Source organism: Megascapheus bottae, chromosome 16 (genome assembly GCF_031878675.1).
Source record: "Megascapheus bottae isolate mThoBot1 chromosome 16, mThoBot2.hap1, whole genome shotgun sequence".
Taxonomy (NCBI): Eukaryota; Metazoa; Chordata; class Mammalia; order Rodentia; family Geomyidae; genus Megascapheus; species Megascapheus bottae.
In genome coordinates, this window is record NC_143524.1 from 28375614 (window position 1) to 28390054 (window position 14441).

Below are 14441 nucleotides of genomic sequence, written 5' to 3' on the forward strand. Positions count from 1 at the left end.
AAATTCCTGTACTGTATCCCACATATGTAAAGCTTATATGTGTCTCGATATGGCCTATCAATCTTTATTTAAAACAACCCAGGTGACTCTAACACCAGTTGATAATAAATTGCACTTTCTATTTCATAGAACATTAGTTTTAAGGTCAGCTAGACGAGTTTATTCACTCATCAAATAGTATCAAGTATCTACCACGGGTCAGACACTATTAGAAATGATGCTGAGAAATAACCATAGACCATCTGTCTGACAACATGGAGCCAACTTCCCAATAAGGGGGAAAATATTGAAAACAAGAAGGTCACATAGTATGTTAAATAAAGATGAATTACAGGAAGAAATACATTGCAATAGACAAAGAATGGCTATGTTGATACTGAGCATAGGGGGAAATATATGTTTGTTTTGCTGTTAATTGGAAAGACACTTTCTGAGAGGAAGATACAAAAGAAATGAAAGCATAAGCCAAGATCAAGGAAATGCTGGCAAAATGAAAACTCTTATGCTAAGTCATCTGAATGCCTGGTAATTTCCAGGACACACACACACACACACACACACACACACACACACACACACAATTTTGTGGTATCTTGTAGCCTGCTTACATTATCTTCTCCTCTCTCCTGAATGCAATTTATAGATATAAAAATGAGAACTCAGAAGACCAAGGAATTGGAATCAACTATGGAAATCCAGTAACAATTACAATCCAGATATACAATTACAATCAGAATCATGAATAGTTTGTTCCTTTCTAATATGGCCTTTTTTCCTGAATGTTATATGTTGTTCAGGTAAATGCAGACAGGAAATAACATGAGGTATTGACAACTTCATTCTTCATTACTGAACACTATTTGCATACTTTTATCTCAGAGCAAATGTCAAAATCCACTCGGTTTATTCTGCCCTATTAGGGCACACACAAAGTAATTATTGTGTGCCATTGCATTCCATCTTTCATAATCATTATACTGTGTTTTTAGGAAGGTACACATTTAGTTTTATGAGAGTGCTTTAATCTTGCTGCATTAGCTTATTCCCAGGAAATGCTCTGAAGTGTGTACTATCCAAGCTGTCTGGCATTACTGAATTCAGCCAACTTAACACAGCCAGTTAGAGTGGCTGAAGGAGATAAAACCTGTTTTAGGACCAAAATTTCTGCTGATCACTGAGAAATAGGCACTAAAAAGGCTTCTAGTCTGTCTAGAGGCTAGCATATTCTTATTCTTTTTCAAATAATTTATTTCTTCTAATGGCTAGTTTCTGCAAATGAAACTCAAATGAGAGACAGATAAACCTAATTCCACATGCTTCCATTTGTAATAGGAAGTATTCACTTTAACAATGAGGATGTCTGTGTCTGTGATTCAAAGCCCATTTTCCCAGGAGGAAGGAACTCAGGGAGGCAGATGTTTTCTCAAAAACACAAGTTTTTGTGAAATATACAGAACGTGACTAGATGGAGGGAAGGAAGAATATTTGACTTAAATGAAAATGTATATCATTATTTTAATTGACTTTGAATTAATGAATACACTCTGTGTATGAGGGGAGAGTAATGTCTTACATTTTCCCCAAATACTCCATAAAGAAATTTATTCTGGGAGTCCGGGAATGAGGCCTACTGGTTGCATGCTTGCCTTTCCTGCATGAAGCCTTGGATCAATTCCTCAGTACTACATAAGCTGAAAAAGCTAGAAGTGGTGCTTTAGCTGAAGTTATAAAGTGATAGTCTTGTAAAAGTTCAGGGGCATTGAGTTCAAGCCCCGTGAGTGGCCAAAAAATATTATGCATTCTATTTTTTTCTAAAATAGAAACTCCCCTTCCATTTACTCTATACTTTCCCTCAAGATTATGCATGATCATGGTGGAGGGAGCTGTTTTATCATGAGTTTCATGGTAGCTTATCACTAATTATTGGCTACATAACTCACAGTAAGAAATGTCTTTGGTGTTTATAGCCACCTCACTATGCATTGCCAAATAAGGAAAGTTGCCCATAGCATACCATGCTATCTAGATCTGATCTTTTCTCTTATGTTGTGTTTTGGCAAATTCCTTTTGAACTTGCTAGATCTACTATTTTTTCTATTTTGTATTGCGGTAAATTCGTTTGGAACTTTACAGCAAGTTAGCCCCACTAAGTGGGTTTTAAGATACATTTTAGAGAGTTATGATTGTCACTTAAAAAAAATTCAAAAGCCTGGAGGAGAGGCAGCTGTCTTGGATTGGTGCCTCTGTTGAATACAAACTTTTTATGAACACGGTCAATATTCTCTGCAGCAAAAGAGCCCTGCAGCTGGGCTCTGAATGTGTAGGATAAAAAACATAACAAGTCACTGTTGTCCAAAGCTGAGAAGAAAACCAAAACCATCACAGTTGCAACCATCTTTGATGGACAGAGAACTGAAGCTAATGAGGAGGCTGAATTGTTAGTCTGTATTAGTTTTATTAGGCCTTCTCTAAGATGTAAGGAATGCCCATAATACTAAGGGTATCTTTAGTTAATTAAACTTCAATTAAAATGTAATCCTGAAGGGGTGGTCTTTGGGGAAGCCATAAAGACAGTGGAATGATCACTTCCAAAATTCATATATGAATTCCAAAGTGTGGAAAGGCAGAAGAGACATAGTAACATTCTTGATTGCCATGAAAGAAAAAAGGGCTAAATGGCAGCATGAAATGGAGGTTTTAAGTGCCCAGGACTGGAAATTGAGAGGACCTATGAAAAATTCTATTTACTGTGTAATAATGCCATTTTAACTGACATCTCTAGTACTCAGTCATATTGGACATAAAAGAGAGAACATAATGGCACAAGTTTTTAGTTTTTGTTTGGTTTTGTTTGTTTGGAGGTGTGGTGGCTACTGGGGATTAAACTCAAAGACGTGTCCTTGATATACAGGAGTCACTACTTGAGAGGTTCCCTAAGCCCCTTTTGCTACTCTTATTTTTCATATAGGGTTCCATGGTATTCTTGAGCTGTCCTGGATCTTGACCCTCTAACTTTATATGTCCAGTGAAGCTAAGAAAACAGGTGTGTGCCACCATAGCCATGATGGATTGAGATGACAATCTGGTGAAGTTCTTGTCTGAGATGAGCTAGAATAGCAATTTTCCCAATCTCCACATCCTGAATAGCTAGATGTTAGGACCTGTCAACAAAGCATTTCTAATTTTAAAAGATGTGTTTATTCATCTGTCTCTCTATGCCAGAACTGGAACTTGAACTCAGGATTGTCAAAAATGTATGTTTATAACTCAGTCCTCGGAGTCCTCAGAACTCACCCCGTGTGGTGGCTCATGTCTGTAATTCCAGCTATTCAGAAGACTGAGTTCAAAGCCAGCCCGGGCACTGAAGACCATGAGACTCTCATCTCCAATTAACCACTAGAAAATCTTGAGCTGCAGAGCTCAGGGACAGCACCCAAGCCCAGAGTTCAAGGCCCCATGACCAACAAGAAAAAGCAAAAGCCTCATCTTCTATTTTCTTTTTAATTGATATTGTCCTTTGTAATCCATTTTCATTTTTCTTTAACATCTATTAACTGTACATTAGGATTTCTCTGTGGTTTCCATATATGTGTACAATGCATCTGATAAAACCCATCCTTCCATCCATCATCTGCGCCCTCCCCACCTCGTCCCACTCTTTGTAACAATCACAACAGTTTCATTGTTCTAATTTTAGATAGTTGTGCCAGACTTTGACCATCTTCATCCTCTCCATACCATTTCATTTCATCCTCTCTCCTCTCACTGGTGTTCTCTCACAAAGATTACCTGTTTTATATTCCTGCCCTTCATATCGTGGGGCTAGATGAAGCATAGGAGGGAGATCAGGCAATTTTTGAGTGACAGATGATATGATTGTCCCAAGTTGCTGTGAATCTGTTCGGATGAGAGAGAACCATCACTCACTCAATGATGCGTTCAGGACAAATTGGTGCTATCTGGAGCCCAGTACAATGTGTACACAGTGTAATAGCCGATTGGAGGGGAGGAGGGGAGAGAGTCATCTTGCACCAACATTTAGAATGTCATTTCTTGGTTAACAGCCTTGATCTTCTCCTCCCAAGCCTAAAGAGACATCCAGAACTATTCATTTCATTCAGTGTATGAGTCTTTTGGCAACATGTAATGTCCTGGCTTGAGTTGTTCTGAAACAAGCTTAGCTGAGGGACCCCAAAGTCATACCCAGGCATAAAATTCAGGGTGACACTATCAACTGAGCTGTTCTCAGAACAATGTCAGCGGCATTGGGATTATGTGTTGTATGACACATCTATGTGTTGTTTCTCATTATCACTGTTACTTCAAATGGTGGACTGCTCTAAAATAATTCTTTTGTTGATAGTGAATCTTAAAGGCCTTCTTAAAAGTCCTTTCTGACAACAGAAATAAAAGAATAATTGGAGCAAGGAATGAAAATCAGAAAGTCAAAACAAAGGAAAACAATTTGGGCCATTGTATAAATATTTATCAATGGCCACATGTATCTGGAGAGAAAATCTAACTAGGTAGGAAAATAAATTGTGCCTTTCCTTTTATTTACATAAACATTCTGTACAATGTGTCACTTTTCTTCCTGAATTAATAGCAACTGGTCCAGTGCCAAGTTCATCAGTAGGCATTTAGGCAATGCCTATTAACTTGACTATGTGATTGTGAAATTTTCCTAATCATATTTTACCACTTTTTAAACTGAACACTGTATCATGAATTATTTTAGAATAGGAGCTGTTGTGTAAAATGTCATAGACATTTTATTTTATTTGGTTGTCAACAAATCTGTTTCTTATCAGAATATGCCTTTATGGTGCAGAGCTAAGGGATAGGTGACTTTAAAAGAAGTCGAGATATTAGAAATGATACTTCTTTATCTAGCCAAAGTTGTATTATTAAATCAAGATTACTCACTCCTGAGGGAACAGGTTAGCATCCCATAACTATGAGCCTTCCCATGGAAATCCCATTAACTGCTCATGTCTGACCTAAACATATGCTGTTTTCCTACCTGGAGATTTATGATCTTTAGTGCTTTATCTTTCATTCCCAGCCACCCATACACTTGGGCATTGTGGTTCCTTTTGCATCAGATTTCAGAGTTTCCAAGAAGTTCTCTTGCACTTACTATAGACTTTTTCTTCATCTGAATGTTTCAGATTCTCACTACCTCCTCTTGACCCAGTTTTATCTCATGGTATCCTGGAACAAATCCACTGAAATATGCCCCTCGAGTCCTCAAATATAAAGATGAGCAAGAATCATGCTTATCTGTGGAAAAGCCTACCACTCAAAGGATAATGTCTTTAAATAAAGCCACTTGCTATCTCCCCTAGTCAGAAGACTAGAGGTAAGTATCAATATTTGTGTGGCCATTCAGCATTGCACCATGGGTGTGGACTCCTCCGTTCTTTTCTCACTGCCATCCATTTTATCCAAAAATACATAATAATTATCACCACCCATGCAAATTTTAAGATGCACCTAGACATCAGATTCTCTGGCTTGTCAGAGACCCTCTGCCACTGTCCTCCAGGAAATCAGCAGGGGTTTTATGGTTCCAGCATTTCTGTTCCACCTCCTTCCATCACTTCTGCATAGCAGTACAAGGCAAGCACAGATCTGGGCTAACCAGGTGAAAGAGATGAATCATATCTATGCCTTTTTTCCCCTTGATATCAGATCCCAGCATGTTCTGGGTTGAATGCTGCCTATGGGGAAAAATGAACCAAAGGCACTTTGTTGTATATGGGCTGTGCAGCTACAAAAAGTCTATGGATGAATTTTGAACAAGGAGAGACATTCAGCTGAACCCAACCGACTGTGCCTCAGAAAATGCTGCTGACTTGCTGGCAGATGCTTGAATAGAAGGCTGTAAGTTAAGCATTTCAAGTGGTATTTGTCAGCGTGCAGGAAGCCCCCTATCAGCATAACACTTTGCAATTAAAAGGATGAATTGGAAAAGCCCTTAGAAGATAGAAATATCTTTGGAAACTTGTACCTTCTTGCCCTCACCATGCTACAGAAAACCAATCCCATTCCTGAGTCACCAGACTCATTTCATCTCAAAGAAGTACATCCAATAAATTTCTAAGTTTAAGAAAAATGAGCAGAGTAGTATTATCAGCCCCTTTCTCTTGGTGGTACTAGGATTTAATTCCAGAGCCATACACGTGCCAGGCAGGCATTCTATCTCCTCAGCCACTCCACCAGCTCAGCAGCAACTGGTTTATTTTTTAAGATTGGCATCAATAACTGTCCTTTTGTTTATTAGAGTAACTTGATAATATTTTATCATTCACTCTTGGGCTCAAAATTATTCTGTGGGCTGGTGCAACTAGAAAAAGATGGTGCTGGTGTCTAAAAAAGGGTATACATAACTACAAAATCTTGTATTTACTGCATGCTCATAAATTGCTTCATCCATAGAAATGTTTCTGAAGAAATCATCACACATCAGCAACAACAACAAAAAATTAAAAAAGAATATTACAGTTATTCTTTAGTCAAAACTAATTATAGAAATATTTCAAATAGAAACTAATTTACTTACACATTCTTGTTTATCCACTTTTTATAACACTACTTCTAATAAAGTATGACACAACTTGGAAACATGACAGAGCTGCTTTTTCACTGCAAAATCATGTAGAGATTTTGTAGCATCATTTCTTTCCCTCACTAAGTAGGCATGTGTAGGCATCCAAAAAGCAAAGTCCCTTTGAAGAGCAATCTTGTTTTAAGGAAGTTGACTAGGAGACGCTTAAGAAATGTTACTGAAAAGACAAGTTTAATGCAGTAAAAATAGTAAACAAAATGTGTCATGTGCCTAACCTTCACCACAAACATTTGCTACCAATTTCATTTCGACATTTAATATACTATCACCCACAAGTTATTCTTGGGGAACACTGTCCTCAGAAAACGGACAGTGATGATACATTTTCTTAAAATATTCTTTGTTTTGTTAATATAAAATAGACCATAGATTTTCATATGACCATCATATCAAAATGTAAAGGAAGGATGATTTTGAATTTCCCTTGGGAAATTCTCAAAATGATATCAAGGAATTCAAAACAGAAACAATCTATCCAGCCCAGTCTTCTTACTTTGCACAGAAAGGGCAACTGCAGTCTACAGAACTTCAGTGACTTACTTGAAACAAAAGCTGGAAGAACTGTAGATAAAATCTATATCACTTATTGCTAAGTCTGACAATTATTCTCCATTCACAAAGTCAAAAATATAGTTAAGAAACTAAACTAACTAAAAGCCAAGTGTTTGAATCAAAAATTTAGAAAAAGGTAAAAAATGAGTCTTTTTTCTAAATAGAAATTGTTCTTTTTTGATATAATATTCAACACAAACTGTCTTCTGTATTTAGACCTTAGAGCATTAATTTAAACATCATATATTGCTAACATTAATCAGATAAAGAATAAATAAGATTTAAATTCTCAAGTGATAGAGCTGAGACCTTACTAAATAAAAACATACATCACTTTATTATCCTCTCAATTATTTCATAATATGAAAAATGAGTCTGATCTACGTTAATTGTGTGTGCTTTTTTGCATTTTATAGAGAATGTTTGTTACATACTAAATAATGTATATAGCATATCTGTGGAATAATTATTCACAGATTAGGAAGTGTAATATACACTGGCTTCACCAAACAACTTAACTCCTCTGACTTTCCCATGCTCTCTTTCTTCTCTTCCCATCAGCCCACTTCCTCCATTCATGAGTTTCCTCATAAATAGATCCTGAATGTCACTTGCTTGTCCCTTCTTGCAAATACATATTTGCTTTGTCTACCTCTTCCTTTGGCTTATACCATCTAACTGGAAGAAACCACATCACATGGTAAAGATGTCTGATAGTTTAGTCATATTATTGATGATTGAAAATGCCCGTCATTGGAGTAGGAAATCATTTACACCATGACAGGAGAAATATATTTTTAAAATATTGAAATGGAACTGTGACACAGATCATTCTGGGTGAAAGAGATATTTTCCAACAGTCTAGTTTCTCCTTGAGACAGCAGGAGCAAGAGCAAGAATGACTTGGAAGTGAATGCTGTATGTTCTAATCTTTATGCATGATTTCATTATTATTCTCTGCCAACAAGACATTTGAATTTTAAGGGTAGGCATTGGAAATTAAAATCATCTCCCTCTTTGTTGGGCTACGATTCGTTTTCTCTTCTTTATTCTTACAGAACACGGACAATAAATTGTATTGTTTTTCTGTCCTTATTAGGTTTTGTTTTTTCCACAGCTCATGTGCAAAAAAAAATTAGTATCTATTCCATATTCGGGAATACTTGACCCATAATGTAGTGCATCAGATGTGTAAAACAGGACCTGCTGGTCTTCATTCTTTTTAGTCATTTAAAAATAACAATCCCACAGCCCAGAGAGAGTCACTGATAACAGTCTGTATACACATTTTCTGATATTTCACAGCACAGGCGACAACAGTTTTCCTAATTTTTAGTATTAATATCTATTAACTTTCTGTTGCAAATGGAAGCATGTCGTATACATTTGCTACTTGATACTTTGAACAGTATCTAATGACTATCTCCAAATTGATGTACATTGCATTGCCTTTTTGCTTGCTTTCTTTATTCGATATTGATTTACAGAAGGTTTACTGTTACATAAGTCAGGTAATGAGGACATTTCTTTTTGTCACTTCTTTCCTTACTCTTGCCTGTTTCCCTCCCTCCCATTCCTACCCATGAGTTATACAGTTCATACTCGACATCATGTCTAGAAAGGATCACTGCTGCATTTGTTTGCACTTTGTCCCTCCATTTGTGGACCTTCCCTGGCCCTCCCAAAGATATATAAATCAACAAACAAGACAAGAAGAAAGCAATAATAAAAACAATTAAATAAAACTCTTGTTTCCATTTCCTGAAGTTCATTTCAATATTATTTTGTATAATCACATGCATATAGGCATTGCTCCTGTGCATTCCTCTCCTAAGGGTATCTCCAGTTAGTCTCATTGTGTGTGAATGCCTAGAGTCCTGTATACTTTATCAGATGCCAGAGTAATTGTAGAGCTAGCTTCCACATATGAGAGAAAACATGTGCCATTTTTCTCTCTGAGCTTAGCTTACTTCATGCTGGACAGTAGTCTGGAGGTTCCTCACAAAACTGAACATAGATACTCCCTGCGACCCAGACATAGACCTACCCAGAATGTCACAGCCAGGATACCACAAAGACCCTTCATCATTCATGTTCATTGTTGCAATATTCACAGTGGTCAAGTTGTGGAAACATCTCAGATGCCTTAAAATAGATTTAAAAAAATGTGGTTCCTAAACACAATGGAAATTTACACAGCCATTTGAAAGAATAAAATAATACCATTTACCTGTATACTTTCAATGGCTGTACTGTGGTCGTGTGTGTGTGTGTGTGTGTGTGTGTGTGTGTGTAGCTTCTTTATCTTTTACTATATTTGCCATCTTTTGGTCTTGATTTTGGCTTTGGAAAATAATGAAGCAATTCATGTATTTGTTTGCTTACCAGAGAAATTGATTTTGAAAATTCACTCTTGATGTGTAGAATTCATTTATAATCTACCAAAAATTGCCACACTATCCTTGAGTTACACAAAAATTAGCACAAAAATGGATAAACTCTTAATTGTAAGACACAAAAGTATGAAACTACCAGAAATAAACATAAGGGAAACATTTCAGGACATTGAAATGAGCAGAAACTTGTTGGAAAAGATCCCCTAAACAAAGAAGGAAAAGAGAACATAGGATTGCATCAGACTTGAAAGCTTCTACAAAGAAGAAAAAGTAGAGTCATCTTATAGAATAGGCTAAATATTTGCAAATGCAACCTTCTGGTTAATATCCATAATATACAAGGTACTCACAGATCAGTAAGACAATTTTGAAAAGTGATTAAATCTAAGTCATAAAGAGGCATAACCTAACTTCAGCTAGAATGGTTATATCAATAACACCAAAGAAAAACAAATGCTAGTGAGGATATTGGAAAATAGGAATGATCAATGTGAATGTATATTTCTGTTACAGAAAATAGCATTCAGATTCCTCAAACATTTAAAGATAATTGTTATAAGATGATCCTAGGATTTTGCATATATCCAAAAGAAGTGGAATTAATATGTCCAAGAGACATTTGTACCTCTGTTTCTATTATAGGAATATTCACACTGCCAGGAAATGGAATTAGTCAAAATTTCTATTAGTTGTAGGCAAAGATAATAAAAGCTATGAATATTTTGAAGTACTATTCAAAGGATGAAACCGTGTCATCTGGAACATGAATATAAGCATAGAACATTTTGTTATTTGAAATAAGCCACAAAGAGACAAACACATTCTTAGGTATAGAACTTTGACAAGTTAATCTTATAAGAGAAAAGAGATAGAGCTAGGGGAAGCAAGGTCTAGACAAATGTAGGAAATTTGATAATAGATGATGTTAGATTAGAATAAGAACTGGCCTCTTACACTGTAGAATGACTATAGAAAGTTATCAAATGTTATATATTCAAAAAAAGCAGGGGGAAAGTCAAAGTTTTAAACAGAAGGAATTGGTAAATTTGAATATTACATCATGTGTACATGTATCAGAACATCACATGGCACTACATCAATATGTGATTAACATGTGTCAATGAAAACTAGATAGCTAAAAAGAGAAAGAATTTGAAAACTTGAACATGAAAATATGCTGATCTTTATTCCAACTTCCGGGATGATGAATATTTTTACCTATGGTACTGAGATATGAGTTAGAAATTTAGGGCATTGATTATAAAGTTCTTAACCCTTTCCCTTGAATGGAACAAAGTCTCATTAGCCACTTACATTTCTAGATAAAATTAAGTAGACTTAACATATTTGAAGTGCATATTAAGCACAATCACAGTTTATTGATCTAAAATCTGAATATAGTCTAAAAAATTCTGAGTAAATATTTTTTAATGATTCTGCAAATGTTAGAAAATAAAAAAGTAGGCTGCAACCAGTAGCTTATAGCTGGAATTCCAGGTTCTCAGGAGGTAGAGATTAGTTTGAAGCCAGTTTGGGCAAAGAGTTGGTGAGAGTCCATCTCAACAAGACAAGTCAGATGTGGCAGTGCTGGTTTCTTATTCCATTTGTGTAAGAGGTGTAAAAAGGAGGAGCACAAGGCTGAGGATAGACATCCTTAAGAAAATTCAGGGTTGGGGGGGTTGGGCTTTTTCGGGGGGGGGAGCGTCATAAGGTTTGAACTCTGGGCCTTGGCACTGTCCCTGAACTCTTCAGCTCCTGGCTACTGCCCTACTCCTTGAGCTTCAGCCCTTCTTCATGTTTTCTAGTGATTGACTGGAGATAAGAGTCTCTTTAGTGACTTTGAACTACAATCCTTAGATCTCAGTTTCCTGAGTAGCTAGGATTACAGGCATGAGCCACCATGCCTGGCTAAGAAAATTCAGTTTTGAGAGCCTTTCTGAGAAAGAGCTAAAGCAAAAGTGCTAAGGGTATGGCTCAAGTAGTAGAGCACCTGCCAAGCTATGTGAAGTACTGAGCTCAAACCCAAGACTGCCATAAAATTAGCACAAAAGGTAACTTTAAATAGATGATTTCAATTGTCCCAGAAGACAGCATCCAAAACAGAAAAGCTATGTCTACTTATAATTCATTTCAAGTACACCAAGAGTTTGATGACCTGTGCTTGAGTGGAAATATGGTGTTGGAAAATTGTCTGTCCTTCAAAATCCTAAGACTGAGGCACTGGTTATGCTTGAATGCCTGTGGTTACTGGTAGTTCTTCATTGTAATCTGGGGTTTATTTGGGATTTATTATTCCAACCAGCTTTTGGTCCTCCATCAACCCTCTGGAGATATATGCTTCATCAGTCTGTCTCAGATAGCCCTTCCGGCATCTGGTGACAGCTCCATCTGCTTCCTAAACTTCCTCCTGAGGGTCAACATCTTGCCAACAGGAGGCTTTCTGATTCCTGTGAATCAATCACATCTTCCCAAGTCTTCTGGTGTATCCTCAGTTTTTTCATTCCACCATTTCACTAATATTTGTTGAATTCTTTCCACAGGGTGAGTACAGCATGCCAAGTGATGGAAAATCCAGAGTGAGTGCAAGGCCCTTGTGACATTTATGTGAGGGTCAGCAAAGGACCATAGTCATGGTTCACCTCATCTGGACCACATCCCACCGTAAAAGGTATTCCCCAAAGGACCGTCACACAGAACTCTGCTATGTTTCTGACCTAAGCCTTCCCTGAAGAAGTGATGTTTGAATATGATCTGAAGAATGTACACAGCCAGGTTGGAGAAGGGGAAGGGTGACTTTAATGAGTCAGAGGAGAATATTTTAAGACAGTTCCCATGTAAAAGTGGAGATAATGATTGGGAAGAATGGCATAAGATAAGCCTAAAGATGTACATTTTTTAACCAGGTATTATTGGTTCACACCTGTAAACCAAGCTATTCAGGATGTTGAGATTTGAGGATCACAGTATAAAGCCAGCCCAAGCAGGTGTATTCTATGTGATTCTTACCTCCAGTTCACAAACAACAGCAACAACAACACCAAAAGCAGCCAAGGAGCAGCCTTGAAAAGAAGAAAAAGATAAAGAAATGAATGTGCAAAGCACAGGACTTAAGTTCGAGCCCCAGCACCAGTACATACAGAAAAATGCCTCTCAGGTATTTGCAGTTATACAGTGTTTTTCTGACTTCGAGACAGAAGGTTGCAGGGACAGACTGTGACAGGAATAGCTTTGAATGGAGCTATTGGGAAAGTCCCAGTGGCCATGGCAAGGAAAGGAAGGATGGAATGGCTGAGGAGAAATGGATTCACTGGAGAGGTAGTTAATAGGGAAGGGAAGTGTTTGTAGCTAAATGATTATACAACAATTTTACTTTCCGTAGTGTGAAATTTTAAGTTATGTACTTTGAGACTTGTTTATTTCTAGTTATTTTTTTAATTTACACTTGATTCTGCAAGATGATGTATAATAAAATCAAAGTGACATTTTCAAGAAGCCCATGAAATACAATAGAAGAAAAACTTAACGTCTTTCTAATGTGTCCATGTCCGTAACTGAGTCCGCATATTTCCACACCTCCTTAATAAGTGATCCATCTTACTAAGAAACTCTTAGAGGAGCAGGATAAAAGCCACATGATGCAGAAGTATAGAAAAGTGTTTATATGTCCTTAAAAATGAGATATCGAAGATAAATAGTGCCATGAAAATATTTAAATATATGTATTATGCATGTATATATAAACATGTTTTTCAAAGACCATGGACAATATCACTTTTAGTAGGGAGATTTTTCTTTTGTTATTGTTGTTACTATTGTCAGTCTTGGAGCTGGAACTCTAGGCCTCGGCGCTGTCCCTGAACTCTTCAGCTCTTCAGCCTAAGACTAGGGTTCTGCCACTTGAGCCTCAGTGCCACTTCTGTTTTCTCTCAAAGTCTCATGGATTTTCATGCCTGGACTGATTTTGAATCATGATCCTCAGTTCTCAGCCTCCTTAGTAGTTAGGATTACAAACTTGAGCCACCAGTACCAGGTTTAGGGGACTATTTCTTTAATTACCTGTATTAGACCTCATTTGCTCCAAAAGCAATACATTTATGGTTAAATCTAAAGACTTTCAAACAATGTTTCCTGCAATACTAAAAGTACTTTTAGGGACTTAAAAATTGAAGTTTAGGGGCTGGGAGTTTGGCCTAGTGGTTAAAGTGCTTGCCTAGCATGCATGAAGACCGGGGTTCGATTCCTCGGTACCACATACATAGAAAAAAGCCAGAAGTGGTGCTGAGGCTCAAGTGGCAGAGCTCTAGCCTTGAGAAAGTCCAAGGACAGTGCTCAGGCTCTGAGCTCAAGCCCAGGACTGGCAAAAAAAAAAAAAAAAAAAAAAAACAATTGAAGTTTATTGCTCCAATTGGTTACCCAGCACCACCTTGTGGCTGAAAAACTATTTTTTTATTCATTCTCTGCACTACAAATCTTTACTGGTTATATCATCATTTGGGCGCCACCTGCTGGGTCTTTCTTAAAAATGAATGCATAGCAAATTGTTTTGAAATCAGAAAATCAATTTACACTTCAGGACCAAGATTTCTAATCACTTTGGGAAATAATGTATTTTAAAATTGATGTAAATGACATACATATAATAGTCTCAAGAATTATCACATATCCTACATATTCTTAGGGAAGAATAGAGGCCATCTGGCCTATTGGAAATTTAATCATATAGTTTATATGAAGGCAACTTTTTTCTGTGTGCCAAGTGCTGGATACTTGAACTCAGGGCCTGGGTACTATTGTCTGCTGAGATGTTTTGCTCCAGCATGTAAGTAACACTTTCACCTGAAGGTGATGATTTCTTACTGATT

General features: G+C 37.0%; 1 long non-coding RNA gene across 2 annotated transcripts in view; it reads right to left on the reverse strand.

Moving 5' to 3' along the window:
- LOC150053056 (uncharacterized) overlaps window positions 1–14441 on the reverse strand; it is a 42984-nt gene that overhangs the window by 27482 nt on the left and 1061 nt on the right. For both annotated transcript variants that reach the window (XR_016538148.1, XR_016538147.1), the window contains exon 3: window positions 12586–12638. This is a non-coding gene — a long non-coding RNA (uncharacterized LOC150053056). The remainder of the gene's footprint in view (window positions 1–12585; window positions 12639–14441) is intronic.